Below are 23734 nucleotides of genomic sequence, written 5' to 3'. Positions count from 1 at the left end.
TTTTGTGGTAGAGTTGATGTTTTGCATTAACTTTGATGCAAAACATCGAGTTGTGTGGAAAAGTTAATGTTTTGCATCAACTTTGATGTAAAACATCAACTTTTAGGAGACTATTTTTCTTAACTTTAAAATATTTTTACATTTTTTATGAGAATTGTTTTTATTTTTATCACCAATAAATCTGTAAAAGCTCATCCTAAATAGTAGACAGTAGCCAATAAAATCTCAAAAAATTAAAAAAAAACTTATAAATCATAGAATTAAAGAAAAAATATGCCTAGGATAAGGTGATATAATAGGTAAAACATAGGTTTAGGGTTAAGCACCTGAAAAACACATATGGTCACAACCTTTGACTACAAATTTGAGAGGAGGTCATTAAAAAAATTGCTTGCCTATGTAACCATGTAACCTTTGTATCATAAATAATATCGCTACATAGTAGATGTCAAAAATTCATGTAACCTATGTAACCATGTAACCTTTGTATCATAAATAATATCGCTACATAGTAGATGTCAAAAATTCATGATAGCAAAAGAGCTAGATGAGATAATCCATGATAAGTTGTAATCCATTAGTTTTAATCCAGATGTGCAAGGCTCCATTGATTTGGAAAACCACGAGTCAATTGCTTCCCCAATCCTAATTTTGTTCTACAATTCAGTTTTAAAGTTAAAGAACTATAAGCAAATACACGTGGTGGGACCATCTATGTCAAGGAGGGGGGTGCATGTGAGCCTGGACTCTGCCATGCCTATGTGCAGTAGTATTCTCTCCAGCATAGGGGACCTTGAATCTACCGCCATCATGAAAGCTCCAAGCTCTTCTCTACCACTATCCTAGAAGCCCTAAGCTCCTCTCTTTTCTCTTTGTACACAAAGACAATGTTGCGAGCGAATATTGCATCTCTCAGCATTCTTCGCATGTCCTCCAAATAATTATAACTAGAGTTCATTCTACACTACCTTTAGACATATCATCTCTCAACATCCTTCACATGTACTCTAAATAATTATAACTAGAGCTTATTCCTACACTAGTGTTAGATATACAACCACCTACATTCATGATAATGGCTATCTGGATCAAATATCAACATATGCATACTATGAATTTTTGTCACCACCACATATGTATATGATACAGGCTACAATTTCTTCCCGCCACCCTTATCCATATTGCATAACAAGAATTTCCTTTATAAAAACAAATGCCTATGTGGGTCAAAATTTACACCCATAGGCTATATGATGTCTGCTTGTCACGCTGAAAAAATATTTCAACCTTTTACTCTTTTAACATGGTTAGGTTTACTCTGAGTCTCCATAGTTACCATCTTCTACATATATATATATAAATAGAAGTCTGCCTTTACACACCTATAAGTTGACCTCTTTAAACTCTTAGCATTGGTTATATATCATGCCCACTATCTGCTTAGAGCAAATAATTATGTCATGCAAACTGTCAAGGTAAGTAAGTATATACTAAAGGCTTTGCTATTTGGGTCTAGAAATAGACTCAAGGATGTTTGTAGAATTTTTCATAAATTATGGAGCTTATATTGTTATGTATTCTAATATTTTTTGAGTGCTTGTCAAATAATGTGCATATTTATGCATAGTGGTAGAATTTGTCCCAAGAAAGTCCATTTAAAAAAGTGTCTTACATTCATGTAATTTATAAAATAAATTTTTATTTGAAAAAGATTGATATTTCTTTAAGTTATGTAGACTCCTATGTCATTTTGTAATAAGTCAAGTTTATTTTTATGTCACAAACAACAACAGTTTTTATGTCATACGTGTTCTCAATCTTGAAAAAAATAGCAAAATTCATGTAATTTTTAAATTTATACATGAAATTCTAGATGTGTTTTCAAAAAACTATGTTTAAGCCATTTTTTAGATTTCACACATTTTGGGAGGAAATCGCTTTAGGTAACCCTCATCACTTACCTATTTTGCTCGCACACAACAGTGTTAACAGGAGATGTGTCAGGATCTCAAGATGTATGGTATGTGGATTTTGGTGTCTCTAGCCACATGACCAGTCATCATGGGTGAGTGGTTTAGAGACATGTAGAAAATGGAAAAACTAGGTTATGTAGAAATAGGTGATGATACTGTGCATCCCATTGCACATGTTGGTAAAGTGCCACTATCTATGCAGGATGGCAAAATGACGTACTTGGTAGATGTACTTCATGTTCCAAATATTACAAAGAGCCTGGTTTTTGTTGGACATATGGTTGAGCATGGTCTACAAGTGAGCTTTAATCCTCAAGGATGTTTTGTGAAAGACTTCAAAAATTAGTGTCGCTTGTTTCTGCTGCAAAGGGTAATAGAAATGGCAGGATGTTTACTTTGGATGCAAACATGCATGAGGTAAACGTAGCCATGTTTGCGCATGGAACAAGTGTCATTGTTGCAGATATTGACATATGGCACAAGCGCATTGGTCATGTGAATATACAAAGATTGAAGCATGCCAGCTTGGTAAGCAGGCCAAACATGCTTTCCCACATGAAAAGCATGCCAGTTCAAGGCCATTAGATGTTATACATTTAGATGTATGGGGACCGGGCAAGACTGCAACAATTGCAGGTTATAGTAACATGTTACATTCATTTGTTAATGATCACACTAGGAAAGTGTGGGTTTACTTCATGAAGGAGAAAAGTGAGGTTTTTGCTCACTTTCAAATATTTAAAGCCTTAGTCAAGAGGGAGGCATGCAAATAAAATGCCTGAGATCAGATGATGGTGATGGAGAATATTTCTCCAATGATTTCCTAAGAAAGCAAGGAATCAAGAGACATTTTACGTGCAGGTACACTCCGCCAACTGATGGTGCTGAAATATGGGGCAGTCGTTTGCTCTATGCCCTAGACCATTGCAGTAGAAGCAAGCTTCCCTTGGCCCAAATCTTCCACCTCCTCTTCCATACGGTTTGTTGATTTGAGGTCCTGTGTGGCAACCTGATTGACGGTTTGGGGCTTACTGATGCTACCTTTCTATCACTCTCAGATTCCTCTTCCGAGTATTATAAAAGCATGTCTTTTGCAGTGTGATTTTCCTTCCGCAAAGATAGTGCATATCTCTTGGGTGTTCTTCAACTGGCACTCCTCCTTCATGTGACCTTGATTGTTACACCTTGTGCACTTGATGTACGGTCTGAGTCTGGATCCTACGTGTCCTCCACCAATCTTGGCTAGGGTGGCCTTTAGTTCCTCCTGAACATTTACTGCCTGCTTTCTGCCTTTCTTTTTTGGGGGCTTTGCTCTTTGGCATCCAACTCCTTGTTGGACTTTGATTCTGAGGTGTCTTCTCCGGAATCCAATTTGGAAGTTTCTTCCCCCTTCTTCTTCCTTTTGTCCTTCTTCTTCTTCTTAGGGTCTTTGCTTGTTTGCTTCAAGATCCCCTCCGCTCTGGTTGCTCCCGCCACCACTTGTTCGAAGGTGAGGGCATCCAAGTCATATAAGGCCACTACTATTTGGAGCATTCTCCTCTGTCCTCTCACAAACCACTGGCTCAACGTGGCTGGAGCATGTTAGTTGGGTTGATCCAGGCACATTAGTAGTGCTCAAAATTCAACTACATACTCCTCTATTAGCCTCTTCTCTGAGTTAGCTTGTGCAGCTTTTCCAACACTTCTATTATAGCCTTGTCTTTCCTTAATCTTTTTAGGAATGCTTTCTTCAAATCTTCAAATGTCTAGAAGTGCTCCATACCATATTGTGCATACTAGTTGTGGTGGCCTTGCCACCCAAAGTTGTCCCAAAATACTCTGTCTTTTGCGGCAATGGAGCTTTGGTGGCCAAGAATGTGGTTTTGAAGGCAAAGATGGCATCTAGATCCTCCTCACTCTCGCCCTTGAACTTAGGGTACGTGAGAGACATTCTTCTTACAATTGCAGGTTCTTCTTCTTCTTGAGCTTCATGCCTTCTGTTTTGTGGCTCCTATGGTGATCTCCTTCTTGATTTCTTAGTTCTTGATTTCCTAGTGGTTCCTAATTTTATCATTCTAGCTAGCGTGGAATCCCTTCAAAGTGTCTTCTTGGATGATGCAGTTGTCCTTCATGTTCTGCAGCTCTAGCCTACCTGCTGCTCTATTTGAGCCTCCTTCATTCTCCATGCATAGTCCATTGTACTCTTATAACTCTCTCATAAACATTCCTGATACTAGTGTGTGCACACTTCTTTTCCATATTTATTTCAACAACTAGATTTACTCTATTGACTCACTATGTAGGACTACTAGCCTCTATCTTCCTACTCCCCTACCTGGTGTACCAGTTTCCCAGTAGGATTGCCAAAAGTGTCGAATTCCAATCAAGACCAGGCACTTACCACCAGCCTGGTCAGCTCCAGATGAGCAGTGACTAATGTAGTTGTGCCCAATGCAATAAGTCAACATTAGGACATTGAGCTACCTATCTGCCTAAATGCGAGGAGATTAATTATGACTACAAAGCAAGTTAGCTCCTAAGTTTGTCCCGAAACCAGACAGTGATCCACATCCAGACTGGACTACACTTAACAAGATTGAATGTTGAGTAGACAGAGATATGTAGAATAACATAATTAAGACAAAGACCAACCCATGAGTCATTCTTGAACAATAACAATATAGTACAATGCCTTAGCAAGAGGTCTACTCTGAACTGCTCACTCAATTCTCATATCTTCGTATTCGGTACTATTTCTCTCCTTTGGGCCCAAGTAGACCCGACATGGTTCTTGAACTATCCATCCGGTAATGCACTCCTTCCCTACAATCTCAACTAGGTAGACCGAATCTACTCTAACCCCTCTATCCCCTTATCTGACTACTTTCCTTTTTTCCTTTACAACTACGGGTACTACCTATTCAACACAAGTTTGTTACAAAAAAACAAGAAGGCTTGATTTGTTGCACATGATCAGCTTGGGTGGTGATTTGGGCAGTGGCCAAACGAGTGATTGGCCCTGCCAGCATGCTCTCTGAAAGACGAGATTGTCAACACTACAAACATTTTTGCAAGAGTTTGTAGATTCTTAGGATTATTTGAAAGAGTTTCTAGATTCAGATGTGAAGATAATAGATGTCATTCCCCTTTGACACCATGCTGAAGGAAAGGCAATTCAACAATAACAGGGTTGAGTATGAGAATGTCAAAGAGAAGGCATAAGAGCTTATAGGGAGAGTAGTCTCCATGATAAAATACATGGAAAATGAGTCAATTATTACAATAGGATAGATCTCCATAAGCTTCAAAAGATCCATATAAGTCTTACCGATGATTGGGTGTATAACATTCACAAAGAGCACAATAACTACTTGCATCAACATCAAAACAAGATAATGAATCCATATCTTATAACAAAAGTGCAAAGTCACATCACAGGTGCTCCCTTGCATTGAGAAAGAAATGGTAGAAAGCCTATCTATGCTCAACAAGGAAGCAATGAAAGAGACCCTGGAGGAGCTCAATGCCCTTATAGCTATCACCACAAGGAGATCCTAGAAATCATGGAAAAGAAAGAGAAGGTAAATGGTTCTCCTTCTACTAGAAGACTTCAATGAAGCCTTCCTTGTGATGTGCATGGTGTAAGAAAGACGACAGAGGATGAACAAGATAGTTATGTACCATAGGATCTTCCATGTCACCAACAAAGCCTTCAAACATTACAACATGTGTGCATTCATATCAATGAAAAAAATATAAGTGGCCCCAAAAGGCCCAGTGCCACAACAGGAGACCATACCAGAGTAGCATACCACAATAGGTCCAAGAGCCACCAACAAGTGCGGAGACACTACTTACAACAAACAGAGCTTACCACCACCACTGAGCAACCAAGTGCGAAAAGAGACTACAAATAGGAGACCATATCAGAGCCTACAAATAGATCTTGCCACCAACTAAGCAACCAAAAGAGCGAGAAGTCTTATCTCTACTATAGCTAGCACTAAGGATATCCTAGAAGAAAAACAAGGTTAAGGGTTCTCCCTCTAGAAAAGACTTCGATGAAACTTTCATTGTGTGATGTGCGTGGTGTAAGGAAGATGACAAAGGATAAAGAAGATGATTATAATACTAGAAGATCTTCCATTGTCACCAAAACAAAGCCTTCAAACATTGTAACATGTGTGGATTCATATCAATGACAAAAACATAAGTGGCCCCAAAAGTGCTAGTGCCATATAGAGCAAAGAGTAGGTCCAAGAGCCACCAAAGAACTACCCATAACAAGAGAGCATAACACCACTAAGAAATCATCAAAGGAATGAGAAGTCTTATCTTCATCAAAGAAAAAGCAACCAAGAGGACAAGCCATAAGAGGTAGAGAAATAGAAGGAAGTAGAGACTCCAAAGGAGAAACATGTATTAGACACACTAACCACGGATGTTACAATGGAAGAAAAATTAAAGAGGAGGTGGCTTGGTAAATCGAAAAGGAGGTTTCCACTCTCAAAGATGTTACCTTGTGAATACCAGCATGATCGTTCCTCATAGATTTACCATTCATATTCCCATGGCACCCTAAAGAAAATTTTATAAGCTACATGGTCACAATGGAGCACTACCTCCTTGACAAGTATAGGGATTTAAAGGCATATCTTAAAAATCTAGATAAGATGATGACATGAATGAAGACCTTGTATTAGACTAACATATGATGTTGATGAGCTTTATCTTGGACCACAATAGCACCTCTACTACAAAAAAGTTAAAGGTATGTGAAGAGGAGCTCTATATGATATATTACAAGTTGGTTAAGGAAAGGGCAAAAAGGAACCCAGTAAAACAAGCACTAGACCAAAAACAACATTATGATGGTAAACTCGAAGAAATGGTGGATATAGAGGAGTTGACTTTAAAGTATGTGTCATTAGTCAAAACAGAGCTACAAATACGAGGAGTCCACTAAAGGCCATGATCACCTAGCAAGAGATGAAAATGAAAGAGAACACATAAGAATATGAAAATAAATTGTAGCTAGTGAGAAAGTTAGATATGATGCAATCCAAAGTGAAACAAGCTGAGGAGGACATGGATGCCTTCAAGAAAAATACCACGAAGTAGGTAGCCAAACAATAAAATAATGATGAATCTATAAAGTAGTGAGTGGAAAACCTCCAAGGTGAGAAAGACAAAGCTCATGCACAGGCTCCCTCCACGATGAAATCAAGAAAGGTAAAGAGAATATGGACCTGGTAGTACTAAGTCACCAATAAGTAATGGCCCATCTTAGTGGTCTAAACAAAGCAACAGTAAAATTTGCGCCAAAGACGTAGTCATCAAAGAAGCCAAAGCTTGAGGAGGCAATAAAGGTCATATTAGAGGCATTGAACAAGAGATATAAAGATCTACTTCAAGCTAGAGCAACACGACAAGTGACCATCACAGCACTTCTCAATGAGGAGTACATAAGAATCGTGGAGCTGGTGGCCTGAAAGAAGCCATAGATAACCAAGCCCAATGAGTGAATGAAGTAGCTCGTGGAGTTCTCTAAATAGGGCTAGCTTCTTTGCTGGTTATTTTGAGGACCCCTAGGCCTAATATAATAGAACTCCTCCAACAATAGAGATGTACACCCTAAAAAAATTATGGCTATTTTCCATAGTAATTTCTATCTTACTAACTATATTGCCATTTTTCATAATGATATCTATCTTACTTACTATATCACCTTTTTGATAATGATATCTATCTTACTTACTATATCACCTTTTTGATAATGATATCTATCTTACTAAAGTTCACTTATTCCCCGCATACCATTGTACTTAATTTCAGATCCTAGTGTAGAGTACTCATGAACTCCACCATTTTAGATGAGAGGTAAGAGATGTTAGAATCATTTATGCCAACTAACCTCCCCTCTACACTAGCCATTTTAGATGAGAGGGAAGAGATGTTAGAATTATTTATGCCAATTAACCTCCCCTCTATGCTAGCCATTTTTTAAAATCACCTTACAATTTTTCTTGGTTTCAGACACAAGGCTGCTGGCTAGAAGCTTATGATACTCATAAATATGTTGCATTACATGATGTTGAGGTATCAAGCTCAACTAGTTCTATGGACATTGATGACCTGCTTGGGTGATAGCTTCTGCACACTCACGCCACTGGCATGGTTAGTGAGATTATGGGCGATATGCCACTAGTGTCTTACATGGAAAATCAAGGACTTGGCAAGATGCCATTACACCTAGGTTACACTCTCCTACTATTTGTTGTAGTGAGTATAATTATTTTTATGGATGGTTCCTATGTATGCATAAGAGATTGATAAGGAGCATGGAAATTAAGGATATATTTGTTTTTATGTATGGTTTCTACATGTATGCATAGGAGATGTAAAGGATCATGGAAATCAAGGAATTGGCAAGATACACGTACCATGACACATACTATACCTGCACACATACCCTACTACTACTGGATTTTTTTTTATGGATGGTCAAAATTTGAAGTTCTATAAGACTAGTGGATTCTTTTTATGAATCAAGATCAAATCATATCAAATATCCCAAGATTATATAACAAATAATAATACAAAAATATAGCTTTGCAAGGATAAATAAGCATATTCATGAAAAGTTTAATCCACTTCCAAATGAAAAAATAACCAATAGTCATGGTTTCTGGTAAAATCATAGCATAACTCACTCAAAAACCAACTAATGTGTGATTAAAGTAGACTCTATTCTTAGCATAACCAACTCAAAAACCAAGTAATGCATTGATTAAAGTAAGCAAGTAATGTTTAATCCACTCATAACATAATCAACGATCATGGTTTCTAGTAAAAGAGGAAAATTAATAGATCCATATAGTATTTATAGTAATGGAGGAAGATAATTACTATCCTTTCTCATCTGCATCCTCATGTCGTAACGCTTGCAAGCAACTTTGGAAAGGTGACATATTCTTATCCCCAATGTGTAAGCAATGGCAATACATTTTCTTGCATTGTCTTCTAAAATATCCCTCCACAACCTGCTAGATCAACAATAATCTCTCCAAGATATGTGAAGGTAGCCAACAACCACCTGTGAATAGAAAATAAAGATATTAACCACTTTGATAACAATTAATTTATATCTACAAATATTGTCTCAGACACACATATAAGTGATCATACTTACTATGATTAAATAGTAAGTATGATCATACTTACGATGATTAAATAATTCAGATATCTCTACATTGATTTGACTCAAAGTTGTTACCAACTCTAGTGCAAGGAACCTCCCCTCTAATCAAGGTCTCAAGCACCATATTCTTCCTTGCCCCAAACAACTTGGGATCCACACCCTCCCCTTCCTCCCTATCCATGACTAGAAGCCCATAGTTATTTCTATGAAAGACTCCTAGGCAACAAATTCTCAATCCATTCAACATATTCCCCATGCAATTACAATTGTGAATATCCAAATAATACTCTCTCAGAAAACAAGTAAGGTGATAGTTTCATACCCCATCTCTAGTCTCCTCATAGAAATAGCCATCATCTAGTGCTACATTAATGACTTCATGAAGTGTGAATCCTTGCTTTCTTGGCAACTAGACGAATCATCGCAAAGTTCTCAACCAAGCCACATGCAAGATACAAATATTTCTTAGCAACAAACTCATGTGTACAAAGGTGGTGGTAGCATTAGCAAGCTTAGTGGAGAAAAAATATTCCAATTAGGGCATGTGCTAGAACCAATAAGAGCCACTCCAAGTGACGTGGGAAAATCAGCCCATACAAGATTAGCCACATTCATTCTTAGCATAACCAACTCAAAAACCAAGTAATGCATTGATTAAAGTAAGCAAGTAATGTTTAATCCACTTATAACATAATCAACGATCATGGTTTCTAGTAAAAGAGGAAAATTAATAGATCCATATAGTATTTATAGTAATGGAGGAAGATAATTACTATCCTTTCTCATCTGCATCCTCATGTCGTAACGCTTGCAAGCAACTTTGGAAAGGTGACATATTCTTATCCCCAATGTGTAAGCAATGGCAATACATTTTCTTGCATTGTCTTCTAAAATATCCCTCCACAACCTGCTAGATCAACAATAATCTCTCCAAGATATGTGAAGGTAGCCAACAACCACCTGTGAATAGAAAATAAAGATATTAACCACTTTGATAACAATTAATTTATATCTACAAATATTGTCTCAGACACACATATAAGTGATCATACTTACTATGATTAAATAGTAAGTATGATCATACTTACGATGATTAAATAATTCAGATATCTCTACATTGATTTGACTCAAAGTTGTTACCAACTCTAGTGCAAGGAACCTCCCCTCTAATCAAGGTCTCAAGCACCATATTCTTCCTTGCCCCAAACAACTTGGGATCCACACCCTCCCCTTCCTCCCTATCCATGACTAGAAGCCCATAGTTATTTCTATGAAAGACTCCTAGTCAACAAATTCTCAATCCATTCAACATATTCCCCATGCAATTACAATTGTGAATATCCAAATAATACTCTCTCAGAAAACAAGTAAGGTGATAGTTTCATACCCCATCTCTAGTCTCCTCATCGAAATAGCCATCATCTAGTGCTACATTAATGACTTCATGAAGTGTGAATCCTTGCTTTCTTGGCAACTAGACGAATCATCGCAAAGTTCTCAACCAAGCCACATGCAAGATACAAATATTTCTTAGCAACAAACTCATGTGTACAAAGATGGTGGTAGCATTAGCAAGCTTAGTGGAGAAAAAATATTCCAATTAGGGCATGTGCTAGAACCAATAAGAGCCACTCCAAGTGACGTGGGAAAATCAGCCCATACAAGATTAGCCACATTCTTAGAGGGGTTCACCTCTTTAATGTGAAATTTTTGGCATCCACTTTCAACAAGAATTTTATGACACTAAAAAGATACAAAAGACATTCAAATGATATAAGATTAGTGTATAGTGTGTAGTAGGTAGTGTATTTCTAGTGTAAGTAGTATATGTGTATAAGATTGTATTTGCATATAGTGTGTAGTGTAGTAGGTAGTGTATTTCTAGTGTAAGTAGTATATGTGTAAAAGATTGTGTGTATTTGCATATAGTGTGTAATGTAGTAGTTAGTGTATATCTAGTGTACGTAGTATGTGTATAAGATTGTGTGTATTTACATATAGTGTGTACTGTAGTAGTTAGTGTATATGTGGTGTAAGGTGTGTAAGTTGTGTGTGTGTGTGTGTGTGTGTGTGTGTGTGTGTGTGTGATTGAGTAGCTTGCCATTGCCCATTCTCCCATTCATTTGCCTTCAAATTTTGTGGGCATCTTTAGAAAGAGAAGGTAAATGGTTCTCCTTCTACTAGAAGACTTCAATGAAGCCTTCCTTGTGATGTGCATGGTGTAAGAAAGACGACAGAGCATGAATAAGATAGTTATGTACCATAGGATCTTCCATGTCACCAACAAAGCCTTCAAACATTACAACATGTGTGCATTCATATCAATGAAAAAAATATAAGTGGCCCCAAAAGGCCCAGTGCCACAACAGGAGACCATACCAGAGTAGCATACCACAATAGGTCCAAGAGCCACCAAGTGCGGAGACACTACTTACAACAAACAGAGCTTACCACCACCACTGAGCAACCAAGTGCGAAAAGAGACTACAAATAGGAGACCATATCAGAGCCTACAAATAGATCTTTCCACCAACTAAGCAACCAAAAGAGCGAGAAGTCTTATCTCTACTAGTGCCCTTATAGCTAGCACTAAGGATATCCTAGAAGAAAAACAAGGTTAAGGGTTCTCCCTCTAGAAAAGACTTCGATGAAACTTTCATTGTGTGATGTGCGTGGTGTAAGGAAGATGACAAAGGATAAAGAAGATGATTATAATACTAGAAGATCTTCCATTGTCACCAAAACAAAGCCTTCAAACATTGTAACATGTGTGGATTCATATCAATGACAAAAACATAAGTGGCCCCAAAAGTGCTAGTGCCATATAGAGCAAAGAGTAGGTCCAAGAGCCACTAAAGAACTACCCATAACAAGAGAGCATAACACCACTAAGAAATCATCAAAGGAATGAGAAGTCTTATCTTCATCAAAGGAAAAGCAACCAAGAGGACAAGCCATAAGAGGTAGAGAAATAGAAGGAAGTAGAGACTCCAAAGGAGAAACATGTATTAGACACACTAACCACGGATGTTACAACCACAGGGCCTTCAAGAATCATGGAAGAAAAATTAAAGAGGAGGTGGCTTGGCAAATTGAAAAGGAGGTTTCCACTCTCAAAGATGTTACCTTGTGAATACCAGCATGATCGTTCCTCAGAGATTTACCATTCATATTCCCATGGCACCCTAAAGAAAATTTTATAAGTTACATGGTCGCAATGGAGCACTACCTCCTTGACAAGTATAGGGATTTAAAGGCATATCTTAAAAATCTAGACAAGATGATGACATGAATGAGGACCTTGTATTAGACTAACATATGATGTTACATGAGGATGCAGATGAGAAAGGATAGTAATTATCTTCCTCCATTACTATAAATACTATATGGATCTATTAATTTTCCTCTTTTACTAGAAACCATGATCGTTGATTATGTTATAAGTGGATTAAACATTACTTGCTTACTTTAATCAATGCATTACTTGGTTTTTGAGTTGGTTATGCTAAGAATAGAGTCTACTTTAATCACACATTAGTTGGTTTTTAAGTGAGTTATGCTATGATTTCACCAGAAACCATGACTATTGGTTATTTTTTCATTTGGAAGTGGATTAAACTTTTCATGAATATGCTTATTTATCCTTGCAAAGCTATATTTTTGTATTATTATTTGTTATATAATCTTGGGATATTTGATATGATTTGATCTTGATTCATAAAAAGAATCCACTAGTCTTATAGAACTTCAAATTTTGACCATCCATAAAAAAAAATCCAGTAGTAGTAGGGTATGTGTGCAGGTATAGTATGTGTCATGGTACGTGTATCTTGCCAATTCCTTGATTTCCATGATCCTTTACATCTCCTATGCATACATGTAGAAACCATACATAAAAACAAATATATCCTTAATTTCCATGCTCCTTATCAATCTCTTATGCATACATAGGAACCATCCATAAAAATAATTATACTCACTACAACAAATAGTAGGAGAGTGTAACCTAGGTGTAATGGCATCTTGCCAAGTCCTTGAATTTCCATGTAAGACACTAGTGGCATATCGCCCATAATCTCACTAACCATGCCAGTGGCGTGAGTGTGCAGAAGCTATCACCCAAGCAGGTCATCAATGTCCATAGAACTAGTTGAGCTTGATACCTCAACATCATGTAATGCAACATATTTATGAGTATCATAAGCTTCTAGCCAGCAGCCTTGTGTCTGAAACCAAGAAAAATTGTAAGGTGATTTTAAAAAATGGCTAACATAGGGGGGAGGTTAATTAGCATAAATAATTCTAACATCTCTTCCCTCTCATCTAAAATGGCTAGTGTAGAGGGGAGGTTAGTTGGCATAAATGATTCTAACATCTCTTACCTCTCATCTAAAATGGTGGAGTTCATGAGTACTCTACACTAGGATCTGAAATTAAGTACAATGGTATGCGGGGAATAAGTGAACTTTAGTAAGATAGATATCATTATCAAAAAGGTGATATAGTAAGTAAGATAGATATCATTATGAAAAATGGCAATATAGTTAGTAAGATAGAAATTACTATGGAAAATAGCCATAATTCTTTTAGGGTGTACATCTCTATTGTTGGAGGAGTTCTATTATATTAGGCCTACATCCCCCTTGTTAGATCCTTACTTATGAATATTCTATACTATAGTAGAGAGAGTTTTAGTGAACAAGGAAAATATTTATGGAGGGGTCCTCATAATAACCAGCAAAGAAGCTAGCCCTATTTAGAGAACTCCACGAGCTACTTCATTCACTCATTGGGCTTGGTTATCTATGGCTTCTTTCAGGCCACCAGCTCCACGATTCTTATGTACTCATTGACAAGTGCTGTGATGGTCACTTGTCGTGTTGCTCTAGCTTGAAGTAGATCTTTATTTCTCTTGTTCAATGCCTCTAATATGACCTTTATTGCCTCCTCAAGCTTTGGCTTCTTTGATGACTACGTCTTTGGCGCAAATTTTACTGTTGCTTTGTTTAGACCACTAAGATGGGCCATTACTTATTGGTGACTTAGCACTACTAGGTCCATATTCTCTTTACCTTTCTTGATTTCATCGTGGAGGGAGCCTGTGCATGAGCTTTGTCTTTCTCACCTTGGAGGTTTTCCACTCACTACTTTATAGATTCATCATTATTTTATTGTTTGGCTACCTACTTTGCGGTATTTTTCTTGAAGGCATCCATGTCCTCCTCAGCTTGTTTCACTTTGGATTGCATCATATCTAACTTTCTCACTAGCTACAATTTATTTTCATATTCTTATGTGTTCTCTTTCATTTTCATCTCTTGCTAGGTAATCATGGCCTTTAGTGGAATCCTTGTATTTGTAGCTCTGTTTTGACTAGTGACACATACTTTAAAGTCAACTCCTCTATATCCACCATTATCCCTCCACAACCTGCTAGATCAACAATAATCTCTCCAAGATATGTGAAGGTAGCCAACAACCACCTGTGAATAGAAAATAAAGATATTAACCACTTTGATAACAATTAATTTATATCTACAAATATTGTCTCAGACACACATATAAGTGATCATACTTACTATGATTAAATAGTAAGTATGATCATACTTACGATGATTAAATAATTCAGATATCTCTACATTGATTTGACTCAAAGTTGTTACCAACTCTAGTGCAAGGAACCTCCCCTCTAATCAAGGTCTCAAGCACCATATTCTTCCTTGCCCCAAACAACTTGGGATCCACACCCTCCCCTTCCTCCCTATCCATGACTAGAAGCCCATAGTTATTTCTATGAAAGACTCCTAGGCAACAAATTCTCAATCCATTCAACATATTCCCCATGCAATTACAATTGTGAATATCCAAATAATACTCTCTCAGAAAACAAGTAAGGTGATAGTTTCATACCCCATCTCTAGTCTCCTCATAGAAATAGCCATCATCTAGTGCTACATTAATGACTTCATGAAGTGTGAATCCTTGCTTTCTTGGCAACTAGACGAATCATCGCAAAGTTCTCAACCAAGCCACATGCAAGATACAAATATTTCTTAGCAACAAACTCATGTGTACAAAGGTGGTGGTAGCATTAGCAAGCTTAGTGGAGAAAAAATATTCCAATTAGGGCATGTGCTAGAACCAATAAGAGCCACTCCAAGTGACGTGGGAAAATCAGCCCATACAAGATTAGCCACATTCTTAGAGGGGTTCACCTCTTTAATGTGAAATTTTTGGCATCCACTTTCGACAAGAATTTTATGACACTAAAAAGATACAAAAGACATTCAAATGATATAAGATTAGTGTATAGTGTGTAGTAGGTAGTGTATTTCTAGTGTAAGTAGTATATGTGTATAAGATTGTATTTGCATATAGTGTGTAGTGTAGTAGGTAGTGTATTTCTAGTGTAAGTAGTATATGTGTATAAGATTGTGTGTATTTGCATATAGTGTGTAATGTAGTAGTTAGTGTATATCTAGTGTACGTAGTATGTGTATAAGATTGTGTGTATTATTTACATATAGTGTGTACTGTAGTAGTTAGTGTATATGTGGTGTAAGGTGTGTAAGTTGTGTGTGTGTGTGTGTGTGTGTGTGTGTGAGATTGAGTAGCTTGCCATTGCCCATTCTCCCATTCATTTGCCTTCAAATTTTGTGGGCATCTTTAGCAACCAAAGGCTAAACCTTGGCTAGGAGGGTTCATCGTAATTCAGCTTGCGTTGTGCGAATTTGGCGTCTGCATCCCAATTGGTCAATCGTGTAATTCTCCACATCTACTTTGAATTAGTCAAAACTCTCTTTGGGAAAGCTTAGCCATAGCTTAAGCCACCCACAACCCAAAGCTGGGCTCAAACCAACGTGACTAGCGGAGACACACTTTGTAAAAAACCAGTCATGGGAAGTTGCCGATTTGAGCTTCCATTGAAGGAGCTGCTGGGCTTGTGGACTATCACTCAACCAAGGGCAAAATAGCTATGCCAAAGCCCCCCATCAAATATACCTTATACATGCTCAATTTTATCCTCCAAGATCAGCTAATTTTTAGCCTTAACCACTATCATTAAGGGGTTATAAATTGATCAAATTGAAGGTTAAAACTTGATTCCTGAGCATCAAATCACATCATTTTATATTAATCGGAATCATTTGAAGCTAATACAGAATTGCTAAGAGTATCCAAGAGTTGGAGAATTTGGGATTAAGCATTGGTTCAGCGTATTTCAAGCATCGAAATAAAAACTCTTTGCATTTTACATCATCCACATTGCATTAAGCTTGAAATCTATTTGCCAAAATGTACAAGAAGTAGACACTGCCCCAAAAGAGATCAATAGGTAAGACCTTTATTAAATGGCAAACACACACATGACATTAAGCATTGGGAAGTTCATTGGGGAAGGGTCACATATCCTCGGGCAAATTAAGCACCACACAAAGTAAAGCATATTTAAAGCACAAGTGTATGATATGGCCATAACACACATCATGGAATCCACACTAAATACATCAAATACACATAGTAAAATCAAGAACAAAGCATTAAAGCACCAAGCATCAAGTGGCAACAAGAATAACGTCATCCACACTAAAGGAGTTGACAAAGAGCCAAGAGCCAAGCTAAAGAGCAAAGACCAAGAGCCAGAAAGCATTTAACAAAGTGAAGAAGGAGACAACATCGACATGAAGCATGAGAGAAGCAACAAGGGATCTTCATCAAGCAAAATAAAGGAGATCTCAAGTAAACAATGACACTAAACAATGAAGAAGCTACTAACCACTACCCTAACCAAAGTCATATATTGTAAAATCCACCAAATGAGTAGACAAATTGATATGCAAATGTAAAACACTTGACCACTAGAGAGTAGCCAAAGTAGCACCCAGGGGAAGTGAAAATAAACCCGACCATCTGTAGAAGTAACCTCTGAGCTAGAGAGTAACCAAGCCAAAGAGCCTCTGAGTTACCCAACCAAGTTAGAAATGAGGGAGGTGAAAATATGTTATAACCGATATCCAACCACCTTGATTAGCCCAAAGATTTGGCACCAGGGCAGGTGTTGAGAAATGTGGTGCCAAAGAGCACAAGGAAGAGATGTGGAGTGAGTTGATTAAGCCAAGAAAGAGCATGGCATAGCACGCTGCCACATGAGCAAAGGGAATTAGCCCACAATGATGTCCTTATATAAAAGGTGGGCATTTCAAGAAATTAAATCATATCACTTGCACACATCTCTAGCCTCTTTATAAGTACAAGTCTTAATCTTGTGACCTAATTTTGCTTGAGTTTATTGCACATACTCATCATCATGAGTAAACTTAGATTACACCCACCTTAGATTAATTCACTCTAATCATATCAGACTAGTGTAGGATTAGAAATAATCATTAAGCCATTGCTTATAGCACCATGCTTGTTTTAATAAAAATGGATGCCCGTATCAGAAGGTATCAAACTAATAAGCTAATATGCCTAGAACCAAGACTGTCTTTTCTAAAATTTTAATGGGATTCATTACACATTAATATGTTCTACTCATTGCATTGCATGCTCAATTCACATATTTAGGAAAGAATATTGTTTGATGGAGGGAGACACTAAAGTGCATAAACCTTTAAAGTTATGAGTTTTCTTGATTTCATAGTACATCTGTTAAATCTATATAGAAAGAAGGGACTAGCCATGTGTTGAGACCCCATGCAATGTCTCCCTCCCTCGCTTCTCTCCTTCTCTTGTAAGGTAGTTATAAACTAGTTAAGTATAGAAGATAGTGGTGCAAGATCAGCTTACTATTACAAGGTATTGGTGCAAGATCAATTTACTTTTGCAAGGCCCATATCACTTTTGCATTTCAATGACAAATTGTCAAGGTAGATTTAAATTAGTTTAGTAAAGTAAAGTCATTGAACACATTAAAAAATACAAATACTCTTAAGTCACAACCAAGATGTATGTTGAAATCTATAATTTTTAAAATAATAATAAAATTGTTTGGATTGAACCCAAAACACCTATTTATTAAAAGTAATTTAAATATGAAATGAGAAAATTCAAAGAAGTAAAAGAGGTGCTATGAGAGAAGATATTTGTTAATGACTGTAGGCTATGATACCTCTTTATACAAGCATTTTCATAGTGGCAAGCACTTCTTTGTTTTCCATTTTCCCTTTCTCACTTGCAACTTACTTTATCTTTCAACCTCCCTTCCTTCTTCCCTCCTTCCTTAACATCAACTCTCTCTCTCTCTCTCTCTCTCTCTCTCTCTCTCTCTCTCTCTCTCACACACACACACACACACACACACACACGTGTGCATGTGTGTGTGTTTTTATGTGCATACATGTGTGTTTATGTGCATGCATGTATTTGTGTGTGTGTGTGTGCACGCGCATATGTGTGCATGCATGCATATGTGTGTGCACACGTGCACATGGAAAGTATATTTAACATGATTATCAAGATTATTTTACTGGAGATTATCTTGCCAAGAATTGACACAAATCAACAAAATTATAATGGTAATTAACTTTTTAGATTCCAATCATTATAACATTTGCACTTAAATGGTTATCATTCAGTCTTACAATTACCTAGCTTTTTATGCTTCATGCATCATCCCAAAAAACTTGTTCTTTAGTGTACACCGTATCATAAGTTAAATATAAAATTTCAATACAAGAAGATGAACAATCAACTTCTAGTGTAGTAGTGGGTCATCATTAAAGTCAGCAACAACGAATTAAAACAAGTGTGCTAAGTATCGGGAATGCTAGCTTCAATAGTCTTAACTGGTTTATTATTCTTATCGACGAGGAGTTAGCATCATATTATTATACCAAATACCAAATACCTTAATAGATCCATTCTCCCCATGAATTACCATCAACTTCTAGTAGTAGGTCATTGTCCAAGTCAATAATGAATTAAAATAAGTGTGCTAAGGATCAAGAATGCTGACTTCAATAGTCCTAGTTGGTTATTATTCTTCTCAAGGAGTTAGCATCATAGTGTTTTATACAAAGCACCTTAATAGTTTCATTCTCCATGACTTTGTGCACACACTTAGCTTACTAATATTTATTGTGATATGAATCTACCATGTCCTTACATTATAGAGCAAAAGGGGTCTAGGGTTTTGACTCAATAGGCCTATGCTAGGCCTATGAATCTACCATGTCCTTACATTATAGAGCAAAAGGGGTCTAGGTTTTTGACTCAATAGGCCTATGCTAGGCCTTCACTTCAATATCTCTTGGTAAAATTTTGAGCATCTAAGGAGATAATTCAATTTTCCATAAGGGTTTCCACAAAAAAAAGTATCATTTTTTAAAAGCAAGTACCAATTATAAACCTTACAACAAGGAGCTTGCAAAATTGCCTCATTGTATGTTTATAAGCTCATAGGTTGATTATCTAAGTTTGAAGTGAAATTCATAAGGGAAATACCTTTCAAAAAGAAAGACCCTTTCAAAGGGAATTCTCTACTTGTTTGAGGTGGGCTATAGTCTTGCACATCTCCCCATATAATATAGCATTATACTTAACTTCACTCATATAAGATTAATTGCTTAGAAACAAGTAATTATTTTTTAGTCTTGCACATCTCCCCATATAATATAGCATTATACTTAACTTCACTCATATAAGATTAATTGCTTAGAACCAAGTAATTATTTTTTAAAATTTTAATGGGTTGTATTACACCTTAATATGTTCTCCTCATGAAATTGCATGCCCAATAAAAATATTTAAGAAAGAATAATCTTTTATGGAGGTAGATACCATAGTGCATAAACCTTTAAAGTTGAGACTTTTTCTTATTTAAAATTATATTTCTTGAATTTGTCCAAAATAGAAAGGACTAGTGGTGTGTTAGACCCCCCCTCTCTCTCTCTCTCTCTCTCTCTCTCTCTCTCTCTCTCTCTCTCTCTCTCTCTCCCCACTTCCTTGATCAAGAACATCATATGGTGTGCTATCCACATTCATTGGCCCTTTTTTTATGCTACACCATGCCCTCACTATTCGCATCCCAACACCTCACACTCCACACTACCATGGCCAAGGAATGTGGATAGCACACTGATGATGTTCTTGATCAAGGAAGTGGGGAAGGAGAGAGAGAGAGAGAGAGAGAGTCCAATCACCTAGTGTCTATGATTGTTGGTGTGGAAGAGGGATCAATAGATGGAAGAGAGAGAAAGGAGTGGGTTGAGAGAGCAAGGAAATGAATAAACTACATTGCAATAAACCTATTAAATGAAACTACTTGGAGAGCTTAGGGATGCTACACATCCTAAACTTGTGTAGGAAAATTCAAGGAGATATTTAGGCTCGACACAAACGCAAAGAAGATTAGTGCTAGGGACACTCTATCAAAGGTCTATAAGAGCGTAGGTAAGTCAAGGATATAAAATTTTCAAAGGCAAAATGATATTGTAGATCAACTTATCTTTAGGAGAGAAGTTGAGCAATGACTATCTTATTTAAAATATAGTTTGTGTATTTGGACCTAAGAAGAAGACTTTTAAAAATTCCATCAGTATTAGAGAGAAGTTTCTAGAGCAATAAGTGGTAAAGATCATCCTCTAGCTAAACCCATCATCTTCTTCATAAAAAGATTAACAGCATGCATTAATTATAAATGGAAGAGGTATAGATGTTAATAAAGGTGGTAGCTCATCATTCAAAAGAAGAGGAAGATTGCAACTAGCCCCCATATAGCATGAAATTCTTCATTAAATACTTGAGTAAATGACCAAATAAATCAACCTTCTTCAACCTACAGCATTTCATGTTCTTTTTTTAACCCATTATTATAGTGAAAGTTGTTGAGTGTTCTTGCACAGACAGTAAGCGATTACGGGACTGGTTACCTTCTTCATAGCATACTTATCTTACAGATGGATAAAAGATTAAGTTAACAGCATCATAGTTTGAAGACAAGTATGGAAAAATTACACAGAACATTGCAACAACAGATTTCATTGATTGAAGAATTTCATTGATTTGTACATACAGTTACATCCATATATAGGACTAGTATCTGTGATCCGAATAGATACATCTACTAATGACATCTCTTGGAATCCCTACTGACTATTGCGCATAACAATTTATCCAGTGCGATTTACAAGAATGCGGTTGCAGTGTGCGGTAAATGCCGCAACACTTGTTGGCACGGTGGACTTGCGCGAACCCAACAAAATGGCAAAAAAAATTACCCTTGATAGAAGTCAAGTGCCTTAACCATCCAGCCGCATCTGCATTCCTTTTAAGCTTCATCATCTGAATCCAAAGTTTCCACTTGTTCTGCTGCATTCTCCATAGCAGCAATTGCAGCATGCTCTCCCGTAGACTGTGGAACTCTGGCTCTATGCAATTCATCAATTTCCCTCACCAGGTCCGTGTATCTTTCTGTTACTACTGGCCTTGTTGCAGGCCACTGCGTGCGAGGAATCCATTGTTGCATATATTCATTCCAGCCGGCCCTTCGTTCTTCAGGTGTAGGTTCCCTGAGAATAACCCTTTTTCAGACCAATACGGTGGTTAAGGGGGTAATGCTAGGGCAAATGAGTGTCCCATCTGCTCCAGCCAGAAACATAGGCACTGAATTTGTTCCTTTTGCCTATTCACCATTGAAGAAGCTTTGCCCCTCTTAGCAGTTTGCTCTACCAAGGCACGGACTGCGTCGTCACGTTCCCAGACCAGCTTGGCAATATCTGCATCCGACCAAGTAGTAGCCAGAAGAACAGACTACGAAGTAGACCCTTCTTCCATAGGAGTCTTACCCCTATCATTCAGTGCAATGGGCACAGAAACAGTACTTACGTTGGAAACTTGAGATGGCTGTTATTGGGAAACACTGGCCTTCCCCACAGAGCAATTTGTTCTTCCCACTCATGAGCTACTTCAAAACTGAGCAGCATTAAAGCTAAGGATTCTAAATCTTCCATATTGATCAGGACATCCCCTGGGTGCTGCTGTAAGTAATTAGCAAGGCCTCATTAGTGCGGTGCCTAGCTAGTTCATCATCATTAACAGCTCTGCAAAAAACTTCGTGATTATCTCTTGTTGCCTCCTCACTACTTTCAGCCACCTGCAACCGCTGCTCCAGCGCAAAAATTTTGTTCTGAAGACCTGGAATCCTATTAGCTTCATGCAATAAATTATCATTTTGAGATTGAAGCCGCTCCACCTGTGCTTCAAGAGTTGAGATGCGAGTAGCTTGGGGGCTAGCTTGAGGAGCATTGCGGCAGAAGTCTGCGGTATGCTGAAGCAACCGCATAACACTTTCCAAGTGTGCGGGTTGGACCTCATACTGTGGGGTTTCCCAGGGAAAAGGAAGAACTGTGGTAAAAACCACTACATTAGTCAAGACTGCGGTCCCCACCCCGAAAACTGAAACCGCAAGCGCTGTGAGAGCTATTCACTTCTTGCAGGTGTCGGTACTGGAAAGGTAGTACTTGGCACAATGACCGGTGTTGTGCTTATCAGTGTTGACCGCTCCTGAATCTGTTGGCGCCACCGGTGTAAAGCAGAAACCCCCTGTGGTGACATTGCGACCGAAGGGTGCACAGGGGTACCCACAAGCATAGCCCGCAGGAACAAAAACAGTGCCGTCACCCCGTTCAGCCTCACTGGCCACTTCTGCATGCGAGCGCTTTCGGCCTCTAGAACTACTACTACTGGCAACCTATACTCCATCTTCGAGATGATAACTGTGACTGAAGCACTGGTAGATAATGGAGCCGAAAAATGACAGCAGGCAGAAACCAAAAAATTGGCGGGCAACAGAGGGAATAGGATCTGCAATATTTGACCCACCTTTGAGTGTATGACCTTCCCTTTCTGCACCTGAGAACATACCCGCCCTTTCTGCACCTGAGAACATACCCGCTGAGAACATACCCGCCCTTTCTGCACCTGAGAACATACCCGCTAAGCCTCAAATCGAATTCGGTCCTTTAGAATACGAGCCCAAGAAACAAGGCCAACTCAGAAGTTTTGATCAGTTGATTCACCTTTATTGACATTGTATAAGTCTTTGCCTGCAGCCAAATGGCTTCTAAAAACCATCTGTAGCATTCCTTTGCTGCCAAATCAGTGCATCCTGAATGTTTATACTCTCCACTGATTTTGGGACCAAACTATGCCTCCATCTCGTCTGCTCTGCGAGGACTGCCACCGTTTTGCTGGCAGCAACGGCTCCGTCTGCAGGCACTTGGGAATAAGGCCTCAGTTTCCTCGATTTTTGGCATGAAACCGGGTGTGCGGAGGAGAAATGGCCTTACGAACCTTTTTTGGTCCCTAGCGGGCCCGGGTGTGCAGAGGAGAAATGGCCTTACGGCCCTTTTCTGGTCTCTAGCGGGCTCGGCCTCCAGCCCTCGCACAACCTTCGTGGCATTACTGCTCGCAATTATTCACCCGAAACACGAAAGCGTGATCGTATGAGTGGTCTTTTTGTGTTTCGTCACTCATGATACGAGTTAGCACTGGGCCCCCAACTCGAAAGGTCAAGTCGGCGATTCATTGAATAGATATGTATCTATCTACCTCCGCCACCTATTTCACCCTACCCGGT

This window comes from Cibotium barometz, chromosome 18, assembly GCF_041138505.1.
Source record: "Cibotium barometz isolate CiBa-2024 chromosome 18, ASM4113850v1, whole genome shotgun sequence".
Taxonomy (NCBI): domain Eukaryota; kingdom Viridiplantae; phylum Streptophyta; class Polypodiopsida; order Cyatheales; family Cibotiaceae; genus Cibotium; species Cibotium barometz.
The sequence above is the reverse complement of the archived record's forward strand: the minus strand, read 5'-3'. Positions refer to the sequence as shown.